This window comes from Prionailurus bengalensis, chromosome F2 (genome assembly GCF_016509475.1).
Source record: "Prionailurus bengalensis isolate Pbe53 chromosome F2, Fcat_Pben_1.1_paternal_pri, whole genome shotgun sequence".
Taxonomy (NCBI): Eukaryota; Metazoa; Chordata; class Mammalia; order Carnivora; family Felidae; genus Prionailurus; species Prionailurus bengalensis.
In genome coordinates, this window is record NC_057353.1 from 49,332,238 (window position 1) to 49,348,826 (window position 16,589).

At 37.6% G+C, this 16,589-nt stretch overlaps 1 protein-coding gene across 33 annotated transcripts in view; it reads left to right on the forward strand.

The window, feature by feature from the left end:
- Positions 1 to 16,589, forward strand: part of RIMS2 (regulating synaptic membrane exocytosis 2) — a 604,627-nt gene that overhangs the window by 39,659 nt on the left and 548,379 nt on the right. The window lies entirely within an intron of this gene.

A 16,589-nucleotide genomic window follows, 5' to 3' on the forward strand; every position in this document is an offset into this window, starting at 1 on the left:
AATAAGAGGAGAAAAATGGAAGGGCAGGAATAGAGTTGAGAGGCAACAAAGAACAAGCACAGAGAGAAGTTACAAAATAATGATTCATTAATTGTAATAGATAAAAGAAACATTTTGTAACTTTTCTGAGTAATGTCAAGACGCTTTTTTCATTTTTTTCTGGTTGAAAGAAAGATTAAGTTATAAAGATGAGTAGAAAACCTTTGAAAGGGAGACCTATCAATTAGGGTATTTTAGTTTCAAGCAACAAACATGGACCCTGGTTAACTGAAGAGAACATAGGTTTATTGTAAGGATATTGGACAGCACTCAGAAACGTGAAATAACTAGTGTCTGGATAAGAAATTGGAGTAGCTCTGGATAGCTAGTTTGCAGAAACTCATGGATGGCCTGTTCAAGGTGCTACCTGCTGTTTGTATGGCTCACCTTCATTATTTTCCACTCCAGGTTCACATTTACCAGTTGAGAGGCAGCCTGGGCGACCTTTGGTTAGTTGCCCATCCTTGGTCAGAGGAGGACATCGCAGTTTGACTGACTGCTAGCTTTGTCAAGATTACTCAGTAGTGGAGGAGGAGTTGGTCAAAGGATTTTGAGGTGTTAGAGGAAAATGGATACTAGGCAGGGAAGATGACAAAATGCTTCCTAACTGAGCCCTGTTTTGGATTAGCGGTAGGGAGCTCAAAACCATAGCCAAAACTTCTTGAACACTTGTTCAAGTGTAACAGGCACTCTGATCTCTTAATAAATATTTGAGGAAGTTGTCATTATTGTCCTCAAAGCCAAAACTTCTTGAACACTTGTTCAAGTGTAACAGGCACTCTGATCTCTTAATAAATATTTGAGGAAGTTGTCATTATTGTCCTCATTTTACAGGTAAGAGGAATCGAGAGGTGCCCATATAGTGATGGTCGATTAGGCAATTTGGACTAATTTTTCCCATTGAGAACAATGCTGGTTCAAATATAAAAATCATCTGCATACCAGAGGGCTAACACACATCAGTGAAGACTATGAAGACAAGGTTATTATCATGTTACAACAGAGAAATTCAGTGCCATTTCTGATTAAACTGAATTTACTCACCTACTGGAAAGTCAGTTTTTATAGTTTTGTATAGAAAATAATGAAGGGTGGGGTGCCTGGCGGCTCAGTCGGTTAAGCGTCTGACTTTGGCTTGGGTCATGATCTTGTGGTTTGTGAGTTTGAGCCCTATGTCAAGCTGTGTGCTGACACCTCAGAGCCTGGAGCCTACTTGCGATTCTGTGTCTCCCTCTCTCTCTGCCCCTCCCCCACTCATGCTCTCTCTCTGTCTCTCTCTCTCTCTCTCAAGAATAAACATCAACAAAATTTTTTTTTTTTTTAATTAAAAAAAAAATTTTTTTTTTCAACGTTTTTATTTATTTTTGGGACAGAGAGAGACAGAGCATGAACAGGGGAGGGGCAGAGAGAGAGGGAGACACAGAATCGGAAACAGGCTCCAGGCTCCGAGCCATCAGCCCAGAGCCTGACGCGGGGCTCGAACTCACGGACCGCGAGATCGTGACCTGGCTGAAGTCGGACGCTTAACCGACTGTGCCACCCAGGCGCCCCTTTTTTATTTTTTTTTAATTCATTACAATGTTTATTTTTTTTTTCAATATATGAAATTTATTGTCAAATTGATTTCCATACAACACCCAGTGCTCATCCCAAAAGGTGCCCTCCTCGATACCCACCACCCACCCTCCCCTCCCTCCCACTCCCCATCAATCCTCAGTTTGTTCTCAGTTTTTAAGAGTCTCTTATGCTTTGGCTCTCTCCTACTCTAATCTCTCTCTCCTTTTTTTTTTTCCTTCCCCTCCTCCATGGGTTTCTGTTAAGTTTCTCAGGATCCATATAAGAGTGAAAATATATGGTATCTGTCGTTCTCTGTATGGCTTATTTCACTTAGCATCACACTCTCCAGTTCCATCCACGTTGCTAAAAGGGCCATATTTCATTCTTTCTCATTGCTACGTAGTACTCCATTGTGTATATAAACCACAATTTCTTTATCCATTCATCAGCTGATGGACATTTAGGCTCTTTCCATAATTTGGCTATTGTTGAGAGTGCTGCTATAAACATTGGGGTACAAGTGCCCCTATGCATCAGTACTCCTGTATCCCTTGGATAAATTCCTAGCAGTGCTATTGCTGGGTCATAGGGTAGGTCTATTTTTAATTTTCTGAGGAACCTCCACACTGCTTTCCAGAGTGGCTGCACCAATTTGCATTCCCGCCAACAGTGCAAGAGGGTTCCCGTTTCTCCACATCCTCTCCAGCATCTATAGTCTCCTGATTTGTTCATTTTGGCCACTCTGACTGGCGTGAGGTGATAGCTGAGTGTGGTTTTGATTTGTATTTCCCTGATGAGGAGCGACGTTGAGCATCTTTTCATGTGCCTGTTGGCCATCCAGATGTCTTCTTTAGAGAAGTGTCTCTTCATGTTTTCTGCCCATTTCTTCACTGGGTGATTTGTTTTTCGGGTGTGGAGTTTGGTGAGCTCTTTATAGATTTTGGATACTAGCCCTTTGTCCGATATGTCATTTGCAAATATGTTTTCCCATTCCGTTGGTTGCCTTTTAGTTTTGTTGGTGGTTTCCTTTGCTGTGCAGAAGCTTTTTATCTTCATAAGGTCCCAGTAATTCATTTTTACTTTTAATTCCCTTGCCTTTGGGGATGTGTCAAGTAAGAAATTGCTACGGCTGAGGTTAGAGAGGTCGTTTCCTGCTTTCTCCTCTAGTGTTTTGATGGTTTCCTGTCTCACATTCAGGTCCTTTATCCATTTTGAGTTTATTTTTGTGAATGGTGTGAGAAAGTGGTCTAGTTTCAATCTTCTGCATGTTGCTGTCCAGTTCTCCCAGCACCATTTGTTAAAGAGACTGTCTTTTTTCCATTGGATGTTCTTTCCTGCTTTGTCAAAGATGAGTTGGCCATACGTTTGTGGGTCTAGTTCTGGGGTTTCTATTCTATTCCATTGGTCTATGTGTCTGTTTTTGTGCCAATACCATGCTGTCTTGATGATTACAGCTTTGTAGTAGAGGCTAAAGTCTGGGATTGTGATGCCTCCTACTTTGGTCTTCTTCTTCAAAATTACTTTGGCTATTCGGGGCCTTTTGTGGTTCCATATGAATTTTAGGATTGCTTGTTCTAGCTTTGAGAAGAATGCTGGTGCAATTTTGATTGGGATTGCATTGAATGTGTAGATAGCTTTGGGTAGTATTGACATTTTGACAATATTTATTCTTCCAACCCATGAGCAGGGAATGTCTTTCCATTTCTCTATATCTTCTTCAACTACCTTCATAAGCTTTCTATAGTTTTCAGCATACAGATCTTTTACATCTTTGGTTAGATTTATCCCTAGGTATTTTATGCTTCTTGGTGCAATTGTGAATGGGATCAGTTTCTTTATTTGTCTTTCTGTTGCTTCATTGTTAGTGTATAAGAATGCAACTGATTTCTGTACATTGATTTTGTATCCTGCAACTTTGCTGAATTCATGTTATCAGTTCTAGCAGACTTTGGTGGAGTCTATCGGATTTTCCATGTATAATATCATGTCATCTGCAAAAAGCGAAAGCTTGACTTCATCTTTGCCCATTTTGATGCCTTTGATTTCCTTTTGTTGTCTGATTGCTGATGCTAGCACTTCCAATACTATGTTAAACAACAGTGGTGAGAGTGGGCATCCCTGTCGTGTTCCTGATCTCAGGGAAAAAGCTCTCAGTTTTTCCCCATTGAGGATGATGTTAGCTGTGGGCTTTTCATAAATGGCTCTTATGATCTTTAAGTATGTTCCTTCTATCCCGACTTTCTCAAGGGTTTTTATTAAGAAAGGGTGCTGGATTTTGTCGAAGGCCTTTTCTGCATTGATTGACAGGATCATATGGTTCTTCTCTTTTCTGTTATTAATGTGATGTATCACGTTGATTGATTTGTGAATGTTGAACCAGCCCTGCATCCCAGGAATGAATCCCACTTGATCATGATGAATAATTCTTTTTATATGCTGTTGAATTCGATTTGCTAGTATCTTATTGAGAATTTTTGCATCCATATTCATCAGGGATATTGGCCTGTAGTTCTCTTTTTTTTACTGGGTCTTGTCTGGTTTAGGAATCAAAGTAATACTGGCTTCATAGAATGAGTCTGGAAGTTTTCCTTCCCTTTCTATTTCTTGGAATAGCTTGAGAAGGATAGGTATTATCTCTGCTTTAAACGTCTGGTAGAACTCGCCTGGGAAGCCATCTGGTCCTGGACTCTTATTTGTTGGGAGATTTTTGATAACCGATTCAATTTCTTCACTGGTTATGGGTCTGTTCAAGCTTTCTATTTCCTCCTGATTGAGTTTTGGAAGCTTGTGGATGTTTAGGAATTTGTCCATTTCTTCCAGGTTGTCCAATTTGTTGGCATATAATTTTTCATAGTATTCCCTGATAATTGTTTGTATCTCTGAGGGATTGGTTGTAATAATTCCATTTTCATTCATGATTTTATCTATTTGGGTCATCTCCCAAAAATAGTGAGGAGTTTACATAGTCTTTCCTGAGAATTATATGATGGTATGAAGAATAGAAGTGGGCGTTGTGCTAGGAGTCAGGTCACCTGGGCTCTAGTCCTACCTCTTTCATTGGTTAGTTCTGTGGCCTGTAAGTTTCATACCTTCATTTGTAAACTTAAGAGACTGGGCTAGATCATCTCTATGGCTTTTTCCCACTCTCAGTGTGTTAGAAGAATGTTTAATTTTTACCCACTTGTTGCATTATGAAGCAAATGAATTTTACTTTATATTTTTCATGATTATTGAAATATAAAACTTTTAAGAGTTTGAACAGTACATGTTCAGTTTCTGCTAATTATTCAAATTTTCTGTAGTCTATGGTTATAACTTTAAAATTGTATCTGCTATAAGGATGCTTGGGTGACTCGGTCGGTTAAGCGTCCGACTTTGGCTCAGGGCATGATCTCACAGTTCATGAGTTCGAGCCCCATGTGGGACTCTGTGCTGACAGCTTGGAGCCTGGAGCCTGCTTCAGATGCTGTGTCTCCCTATCTCTGCCCCTCCCATGCTCATGTTCTGTCTCTCTCTCTGTCAAAAATAAACATTAAAATTTTTTTTTTAAATAAATAAAATTATATCTGCTGTAGAAGATACATTTAGGATCAATACTTAATGTCATTTAACATTATTTGAGAACCCTAAGGAAAAAAATGATCACACTTTGAAGAACATAGTATTTCTTATAATATTGATTTTGCTGTATTGGATTCAGGTAAACAGCATAGGTTTTAGAAGCAGAGCTGGTTTGGAATATTTCTTCTGCCATCTATCAGTTTGGCCTTTACTAAGTTTTTTGCCCTGAGTAATTATAAAGTAATAACATTTACCTTGTAAGGCTGTGAGAATTAACAGAGAAATCATAAAATGGCTAATGCAGGGCATAGCCATAATTTTTGAAGTTAATATTTAGTTTCAAGTCTCTGTAGCAATATGGAGCTGTGTACCTGAGGCTACTTACAGATAAAAGAAATAGTTAGAAATGACATACTATGCAATGTCAAATAATTAGCTAAGGTAGATTTAGTCATAAATATATATATATATATATATATATATATACATACAGTTAAATATATATATATACAGTTAAATATATATATACACAGTTAAATATAAAAATATGCAGATATAACTGTTGTGTGCTTCTTGTATTAATTTCCAGTTATTCCTCATTAAGTTCTGGTGAAGTGCTCAGCCAAGTGTGGTCAAAATGTGGACCATTTCGTTATGATCCCAGTCAGATTATCCTCTTTCATTTTTTGGCTCTTCATTGTCCCCAGATATGATCTACTGCATCACTCAAATTTCCTTTCATTCACAAATTTATGACAGACTTATGATTCATTAGGCCTGAAATGTGGTCAGAGAAGTGAAGGAAACAGTTTTCTAGGACGTTCTGAGTTTTACATCTCTCGCCTCGTTGATGAGTTTCAACTAGGAATTAGTAAATTATTGCCTTTGGGCCAAATCTGCTCCACTTTTTTTTGTATTGACCTGTGAGTTAAGAATGGCTTTTACTTTGAAGTGTTTAAAAAAAAAAAAAGCCAAAAGAATAGTATTTTATGACTCATGAAAATGATTTGGAGTTCAGATTCCGGTGTTTATAAATAAAATTCCATTGGAACACAGTCATGTTCATTTGTTTCTGTCTTAGCTATGGCTGCTTTACAATATGCACTGTAATGGCAGAGTTGAGTAGTTGGGACAGAGACCATAGGTGGCCCTCTCTCACTTCGCGCTGCTGCTTGATCCCTGCAAATTTCAGTGATGCCATTTAAACCGAACAGCATTTTGGGTGCCATGCATACTGCTGTACTGTGATATTTAGTTCTGTTTAATGTTTTACATACCAGTGCATACCCATCATGTCAACACAAGAAGAGAAAAGGAAACTTCCCATGAGCTTTTAAAACACAGTGTTGATGATTTTATCATCAAATTAGATAACAAAGCATTGTGTTTATTATGCGTTGACACTGTAGGTGTGCTAAAAGATACAGTATATGTTGGTATCACGATACTAGGCACCCGTCACAATATTCCCATTAGGGAAGATTAGAGATTTAACATGAATTTTCATTATAGCAGAACATTTTTTCCAAAAGTAAAAAATGAAAATGAGGCTTCAATCAAAGAAAGTTTTCAAATGCCTCATCTGTTAGCCAGTTTATTTACCATGATGAGTTAATGAAATCACATTTGATTGTAGCAGATGAAAGAATGTGTCCAGAGAAAATAAACTTGTTTCAGACTATTAAGCTCTTCAATGAGAATAGTTTCTCAAAGAGTTGAGGACATTAGGAATGACAACTTCCTGTCAGTTAAAAAAACAAGGCCATTGATTTTGAATGGTTTTCCTTCATTCTTGCTCAGTTGACAGGTGTTATTGATAATGCTCTGTTTTTATTTGAGGAGTCGGGACTGAGTTTGAAGTGACTGAGGAATAAGACTATAAAGTCAGTGTGGAATAACAAGAGGCAAGAAAATTTTCAAAGAATGTGAGAAAATACCAAGTCAGTACCACCTGAAGTAGAATCTGCTAGGATGTGTTAAAATTGATGATAACAAAAAATATATACGGAGTAGAAAAAGACTAAGTTGGACAGATTTACATACCTTCTGAAAATCTGTTTAAAACCCATGGTTATTCATTGTGTTGTGAGTAGGTACTCTGTAGGAAATATTTGAATCATCATGGATTGTTGACTCAGTATTGTCAAAAGTGAACTTCATTTCCTCTTGTGAACTTAACCATCAGTTCTATGTACTTTTGTGAGAAATAGAAACTGAATATCATGATTTGCTCTATCACCTAGAAGTTTGATGGCTTAGAAGTGGTAAAATTTTATTATAGGCTTCTGAACTTAGGGCCAACATTTGGACTGTTTCTGCATGAGAAAAATACCCTTAACCACTGTTACTGAACACTGAATGGCTTTGGAAATTTGTTTTCACATTGATAGTTTCTGAGTGCAACTTATAATTACACGGCAAAAGTATGCTTATCTGTGGAAAAGTCATTTCAACTTCAATGATCACTCATCTTTACAACAAATAATTTCAGCTGCTTTATATGCTTTCCGTGGTGTCAAAAGTTAAAACAACGAGCAAACTCTCTAACTGTACTCAAATTTTCAGGGAATATATTTTACCAGCTCAAACTATGGTTTCAACAGCATTTTTCAGACATTGATACAAATGCAAAAAAAAAAAAATGACGTCTTTTAAAAATTCACTTAATTATGCAATTGGAGAGCTGCCACTCACCCCTAACCAGCAATGTAATGACATGCTAAAAGACAAATACCAGAAGAGTCTAATTCAATTCTGTAAGTGCCCTCTAAGTGATGCATATGGTCAATATCAGTACTTACTGATCCTGATACTGATACTACTGATCCGGATACTTTCAATGATACTTCTTATCACATGAAAAGGCATTTCTAAAATAAAATACATGAAATCATATAACAGATCAGCATTAACAGAAGACCATTTGCAGTTGATTTGGATGATTTGGAGTACTAACTTTGAATCCCAACTAAGTCAAAATGTTATATTACCCCAAAAGAATTCCAGTATATTCTCATTAATGGACCTATCTTATTGCACTCAGTTATTTGAATTGAAGTTTGAATTTTGTCAATAAGAAATTTGTGGAAATGTGTTTTCTTTCTTGTTATGTTAGTAGTACATATTATTCTTTTAATTTTGCCTTTTGACCTGATTCCGGCAGGCCTGGTCCAGGGACCTAGATGGGTTCCCACAGGAAGCCAAGAGGGTTCTGCATAGGACAGAAATCAAATGTGAGCTGGTAGGAAGTGAGAGCAGAATTCATTGAAGATATAGAGAGAGCAGATATAGATAGAGCATCTAGGAGACTGGGAAAGGAAAGCAACATGAGTCTCTTCTTTGTTTGGGTGCCTGGGGGATTTTAGTGAGAATGGTGGTCTGGTGTCCTCTCAGGCATCCCAGAACTGGTTAGACCAAGGACGAGGAGCCAGGTATTATTCCTTGGAGCCAAGGGGCTTTGGCATCAATTGTCTAGAATCCTCACATGATAGCTTTGTCAACTCACACTCACCCACCTAGATGGTATCTGTTCTAGAGAATCTTTAATTCTCTATCCCTTAGGAGGAAGACATATGCTATTTGCATTACAAGGCACGTGCTAAGTGGGGTGGGGGTGCAGGCCCTAGAGAACAGAAGCAGGAAAAGGAGCAAAAGCAGATTTTTTGTGGAGTCCTTCAGTTTCCCTGTCTCAGACCCACAAAACCTAAAATACTTACCATCTTTACCTTCACAGAAAAGGTTTGCTGACCTTTGAGGTAAGCCAGTAAGTACCAGTAGATACTAATCTGAAATCTGTACATCGTATTGTTTTTCTTCTTTGTGTAATCAAGAGGAATTTGTTTCTCTTTGGCTTGAAATATCCAGTTTACTATTACCTCCTTCTGGCTAAAGGATTTTTTGGAGGAAACTTTGAATATAAATTGTTATTTACAGTTTCCAAATGTAATTGTACATGGTCGGTCTCAACATTATCACATAGTTTTTTTTGCATCTTTTGCAAAGTGGGGACCAGCCAGAAATAACTAGACTGTGGACAAAACTAGAATGACTGTCTCCATCTTTAGTTCTGAATATCAGAGCTCCTTTCTCCCAGTGCGATTGTATCCTAGCATTGTGACAGCACAAGCTCTTCTAGAGATTAGACTAGTAGGAGTAGATAGACTAAGTGTGGAGGGGTAGTATAAATGCTTCCTTCTCCTTTCCAGTGTAGTCTATCAGTTCATCCTTAATTACTTCTACATAGTCTGGCAATGAGCTACACTGCCTGAAAAGCCTTCTCTACACCCATATTCTTTCTAAACTTTTGAATCTAATATTAGAAACTTCCCAGACTCTTGTCCATCAATGTGATTATTTACTTCATAAGTAGCTTATCAGACTCGAATATATCTTCAGGATTTTAATATTATAATGTTCAACCCCATCATTGAGTTGATCACGGCCAAAAGAACTGCTTTGAGTACCTGCAGACCTTTGCCAACATTCAGCATTAGCTTTTGGCAAGGCTCCAGGAGCCAGTGGTGAATCTTGGCCATCTGGTCTGCTTCTATACCTTCAGTTCTTGCCAAATAGTGAGGCAACAATTTGGCACATTTTGATTAATGATAGATTTAGCAAGGGGTGAAGAGTTAGGCTTTCAGGTAGGAAAATGTGACAAGGTGAGTAGAACAATCTTCTGAATAATGTATAGAGTAGAAGACAGTGGCCAGGTGTTTTATATGTTATCATTTTATTAAATTAGGGCAAAACATCTGGGGGTGAGGTACGACCATGCTTATTTTATAGGTGAAACTCAGAGATCGAGTAATTCACAGTTGTAAGTAGCAGATTAAAAGCCTAGTCTGTCGGTTAGGACTGGACTTTTATAATACGGTTGACACGAGTAGATCCTATAGCAAAAGGAGAAAAGGCCAATAATAAAACAGCAGTTTGGGAACCTCTGACTTCAGCTTTGTCATATGATGTTTTATTGGGAAGCCCAACTGGGTTTGATCTAAAGTTGTTTGATCTAAAGTTCTTTTCTGGGACTGGAACTGCAGAAAATATCCTGAAATCTATTTTGGTTGTTAAGCTCTAGAAGGAAGTTCTCTTGACTTTGCCTTAGTAAAACATACAAGGGCACTTCTGTGGGTATGAGACTGAAGAGAGATTTTACATAAGAAACATATTTAAAGTTTATTTATATATTTTTGTAGATGCGCTTTATGGTAGAGGAAACTTCAAGAGTCTCCATGGACCTAAGAAAAACCAGTAAAAAAGAACTAATAAGAAAGTATTAATACAGTATATAGAAGTTGTGAAATAATCTCAAGATACGCACTGGTCAGACCTTGAGTAATATCTAGTTTTGAATTGTAAAGTTTAGAAAAGATAATAAGAGGTCTACCAAAGGAAAGACTAAAATGTGGTCTGTAGGCTAAAAAACAAAAAAACAAGCCAACCACTGATTAATTATTCACCAAACTCCAGTATGTGACATTTTTTTGCCAGGCACTGAGAAATACAAGACATGGTCTTCATCTTAATCTATCTAAGTCACAGTTTCCTCATCTATACGATTAGTTCATAATACTTAACCTTAAAGGATTTCTGTGTGTGTGTGTGTGTGTGTGTGTATGTGTGAAGTTTAAATAAAAGAATACACTTAAATTCTTATAAAGCACTTGAACAGTGCTTATAATTGTCATCAAGACGTGTACAAATGCTGTGAATATAACTCCACAAGAGTAGATGGCATTGGATCCTGAAGAAGGTGGAACAGAACCGGGAAACTGATTTTTGGAAGTGAAAACTTAGAACAGTTTGAAGGGTGTCTTAGTATAGCGCTGAGTACATAGAAGACGATCAATGAGCACTTCTTGAATTATATTGATTCATTAGATTATCAAGAACTATGAAAGGTCTGAGATTTTACCCTGTTTCCAAGTTAGCCTGCCACAGTTTCATAGATGCTGGTAGAAGATATGAGACTTTGGGTCAGAGATGAAAGATAGTTGTTACCACAGTAGCAGTAGCTACCAGTTCTTTTTACTCCCATTCCTCACAGGGTGACATGAAGGGGGTTAGATTATACCTGCAAGTTATAAGAGAGGATTTCTGAGCCTAGGGACCCCAGATCTTTTATGACATGCAGTAAGTGTGCCTACCCTTTACTCTGGAAGGAGACATTATCTTTATCTTCCAAGGCTGTAGCAAATCTGCCCTTGGCCGTGGAGGCAGATTTTAACTTCCAGGTGTTTTCTGTCCAAACATCCTTGAGGATACAGTATAGAAGAAGAAAGAAGTCAGTGCCTCTGCTCACAAGACATGCTGAAATGAGAGACCATGGACAATTGTCTCCCAACATAGATTATTAGGATTATTCTTATATTAAAGGATGAAAAGGCAAATTTAGATTTTATCTTGTCTATCCCCTAAAATACTAGAACCTGAAACCATGTGACATTTATATAAAAATCTTCAGAAAAGAGCACACTCTGAAAGTAGTATTTAAGTAAATTCTTGAATGTTGCTGAATGCACAGATCAAACATTGATTACATTTACTCTTTGAATCAAGGGAGATGGAAAGGCAGCTCACATAATAATTCCAATGTTTTACATATAAAGTAATGAGGATACATGTCAATATCTGGGGATAAGCATGAAATTTAAGATGTTTTAAATTGAAAAAAATTTTTAATGTTCATTTTTGAGAGAGAGAGAGAGAGAGAGAGAGAGAGAGAGAGAGAGCGCCTGAGTAGGGGAAGGGCAGAGAGAGAGGGAGATAGAATCTGAAGCAGGCTCCAGGCTCTGAGCTGTCAGCACAGAGCCCACTGTGGGGCTCGAACCCACAGACTGTGGGGTCATGACCTGAGCCAAAGTTGGACGCTTAACCGACTGAGCCACCCAGGCACCCCAAGATGTTTTAAATTTTAAAAATAAGTTTATTTCAAGACTCTCATTCATTTTTTAAAATTCCATAGTGAAAAATGAAACCCCAGATACCATACTTGGTCTTTTAATTTTGGTTTATTTTCTTTTAATAAGTACAGGTATATTCTTTACATTGAGTTGGTTAGCAGCTTGACTTGCATTGCTTGCAAACAAACAAATAAATAAATGAACAACAACAACAAAAACACAAACCAAAGACCTATGAAAACAAACCAACCACCAGAGTTACTATCTGTATCTTTAAATTCTTAAATGTGTTTTGTAATTTGTTGGGCAAAGTTAGGTTGGTTTTAAAATTTAGCACAGTGACTCAGTTGCAGCTGTTCCAAATTATTGGTCATGAGCTTTTTATACTATCTGGCTTAATTTAACAGAGTACAGCTTCCTGCCATTTTTTCCTCTCTGTGATCAAGAATCTGAAATACATACATTGAAGGATTATCTCAGTTGTTCATAGTGTAGGCTTTATGAAGAACAGTTTTCATACACTTTTCATTTTAGATACTTTCATCTGGATAGATAAAAATAATAGGAATTCCAAATGACTGTGTATTTTTAAAGTAAGACACCCATGCTCATTGTATCAATGTAGAAAATTTAGGCATAGAGAAGAACTACTCCCTTCACTTAATTATTTGGTATACGGCCCAGTTACTATGTCCTGGCATCTGATTTGTTGTTTTGTAATGATTAACATTATTTATCTATTATGACTATGGTGGAAATCAAGAGATATGTAAATTACCAGCGCTGACCTGTTGAGAACCGTTTCCCATAAGAACAAAACAAAACAAGACATTTCCTTATTCACACTAGCAGCAACAATACAACATCAACAAAGCAAAAAGGTATGCTGCTAATATATCTTGACTTCATAAATATTTACTTGACAACAGTAAAAATGAGTTAGCACCTACCTGACTGGGTTACTCAAGATCTTTATGTAGGCAAGTGTTTTTCCCTGACCTGTTTTTAATGGCCTCAAATCAGTCTGTACTGTTGTATTGCAAAGTCTAAGTCTGTTGCATATTCTTGGTCCTACTTCTCCTGTATAGAGGGGGCACAGAACTTTGGTAACACGTGGATTAAAGTTCATCTCTCATTTCATCATCCTCTCATTTCACATGTGTTTATTTGTAATAACATATCATATCCTATACCTTTCAATGAATTTTATTTTGTTTAGGCATTTTGGGAGACTGTGGGTATATTCCAACTATCCTGTCATTGCTGTACACATTTTTTAGGAAATAAACATGGCCTTTTTTTTTTTTTTTTGTATGAATGAAAGCAAGAAAGTGAGAGAGAGACTGTTAAGTGGCATATTTCCATTTATGATTCTGCCTTATGCTGGGGACTCTCGTTGGGTCCTGTTTGGGCTTTCATTTGAGACTTGACAGACCTATAGATTAAAAACATGTATGTATACAGAAGTTCATTGTCCCTCATTGTGTATTTGACTTGCCTTTCCCTAATGACTACTGATGTTGAGCATCTTGTCCTGTGCTTCTTGGCTATTTTATCTTCCTTGAAGATATGTCTGTTCAGATCTTTTGCCCAGTTTTAAATTGTCTTTTTATTATTGAGTTTCAAGGCTTGTGTATTTTGCATACAAATCCCTTATTCTATATGTGATTTATAAATATCTTCTCTCATCCTGTGGATTTTTTTCTCACTTTCTTGATGATGTCCATTGATGTACAGCAGTTTTTAATTTTGATGTAGTTTATCTTTTCTTTTGTTACTGGTGCTTTAGTGTCTTATCTGTCAAACACTGTCTAACCCAAGATTATGAAAATTTACTTCTCTTTTTTTCTAAGAGTTGTATTGTTTTAGCCTGAATTTAGGTCTTTGATCCATTTTGAATTAATTTCATATTATTTGAGGTAGGTGTCTAACTTCATTCTCTTGCATATGGATATACAGTATTCCCAGCACCATTTGTCAAAAAGACTATTCATTTCTAAATAATCTTGATACTTTTGTTGAAAATCAACTCATCATGACTGAGTGTTGTATGCAAGTGATGAATCACTGAATTCTGCTCTTGAAACTAATATTACATTGCATGTTAACTAACTGGAATTTAAATACAAATTTGAAGGAAAAAAATATTTCTTCAAGGGGAAAAAAATCAACTCATCATTGATATAAGGGTTTATTTTTAGAATTTCAGTTATATTTATTAATCTCTATGCCTCTCCTTATGCTGGCACCATACTGTTTTCCTTATTGTAGATTTGTAGTAATTTTTGATATCAGTGAACAAACATATTAGTCTTTTTCAGCATTGTTTTGGCTACTGTGGTTACTTGGAATTTCCTTTTAAATTTTAGGATCAGCTTGTCAACATGTCCAAAAAAGCCAACTTGGATTTTGATAATGATTGCTTAGCATTGGTAGATCAATTTATTGAGTGTTAGCATCTTAACAGCATTAAGACTTCTGATCCATGGACATGGGATGTCTTCTCATTTATTTAGCTCTTCTTTAATTCTTTTCAACAATGATTTGTAGTTTTCAGTGTACAAGTCTTACCTTCTTTTGTTAAATTTATACCAGATGTTTTATTCTTTTTGATGCTATTTATTTATTTTTATTTTTATTTTTATTTTTTTTAATGTTTCTTTATTTTTGAAGGAGAGAGAGACACACAGAATGCGGGTGGGGGAGGGGCAGAGAGAGAGGGAGACACAGAATCCGAAGCAGGCCCCAGGCTCTGAGCTGTCAGCACAGAGCCCGACGCGGGGCTTGAACTCACAACCCACGAGATCATGACCTGAGCCGAAGTCAGACGTTCAACCGACCAAGCTACCCAGGCGCCCCTTGATGCTATTTTTTTAAAGGAAGGTAATCATTTGTGTAGCTCTTTATATTTTATCTGGAGAGGTGGAGTGGGAAGTCATTAAAGTCCAAGACAAGATTTGGCAGAAAAGACTAGGCTGACTCTTTTCTAACTCACTTGTAGGTAGGAAGGATCAATTTATGACATTATTTCTTCTTAGACATATGGACTTCTTTACAAAGAGGTCTCTTCATTTATAACCGCTGAGAACTTGGGTCTCTAGAGCTCCAGAGCTCCTAGTTCCTTGTTAGCATTCTATAATCTATCCAGACGCTTTTGTTCTTATTTTAATTACCATTTGGATGTAGGAACAGCCCCGAGAACCTTGAGCTCTCTCTCCTTTACTCTGGGGCACCCACCCAGCTCTTCAGATCAGTTAAATCAAGCTCAGAGGTCTCCAAGGGTACTAACCTATCATCTTCACATGCCGTATATAATCTACATAAGCAGCTCTGCAGTGACTACTGATGTGCCCTCACATCAGTGGTCACTAAGCCAAAATCCTAGGGTCCTGCACCTGAAACCCAGCCCTCACTCAGCCAGCTGGGGCTTTCACTCAACTTCCTTTTGATGCCATTTTTAAATGCGATTATTTCCTTAATTTCATTTTTGGAATGTTTATTGCTAGTATTCAGAAATACAATAGATTTAAAAACAAATTTTTTTTACATTTATTTATTTTTGAGAAACAGAGTGAGACAAAGCGTGAGCGGGGGAGGGGCAGAGAGAGAGGGAGACACAGCAGGCTCCGGGCTCTGAGCCGTCAGCACAGAGCCCGACACGGGGCTCGAACCCACAAACCGTGAGATCGTGCCCTGAGCCGAAGTTGGACGCCCAACCAACTGAGCCACCCAGGTGCCCCACAATAGATTTTTTAAATATTTGGCTTGTATCTTGCAAATAGTTGTAATCTATTCAGTTAGGACTTCTCAAATATCTTCACCGGGCAGTTGTCACAGATCCTTCTGGACTGAATTAGGTAACCCTTCTTTATGTTGCTGTAAATACCTACTCATACCCTCATTATACAGTGCATTTCCATACTGTTTTGTTATTGTAGGCTTATTTCTAGACCTCTTATCTAAATAATTAGATTGGCTTTCAATACTGACATTATAACATACTTATGTGCCACGTTTAGCGAAAGAGTTTGTCCCAGATATTTCTTTTTTTTTTATAATTTTTTTTTCAACGTTTTATTTATTTTTGGGACAGAGAGAGACAGAGCATGAACGGGGGAGGGGCAGAGAGAGAGGGAGACACAGAATCGGAAACAGGCTCCAGGCTCCGAGCCATCAGCCCAGAGCCTGACGCGGGGCTCGAACTCACGGACCGCGAGATTGTGACCTGGCTGAAGTCGGACGCTTAACCAACTGCGCCACCCAGGCGCCCCTGTCCCAGATATTTCTTACTAACAATAGTTTGAAGTACTGAAGCTTGGGAATGATTTACTACTTGATAATAGGTAATATTAAAACTCTGTAAATTTGAACAACAAAAAATTTGCTCACCTGAAGCAGGGCTTGAGCTCACCTGATGTGGGACTCGAACTCACAAACCGTGAGAGACCATGACCTGAGCCGAAGTCAGATGCTTAATAACTGAGCTACCCAGGTGCCCCTCCAATTTTATTTATAATACCTAAAGAGTGG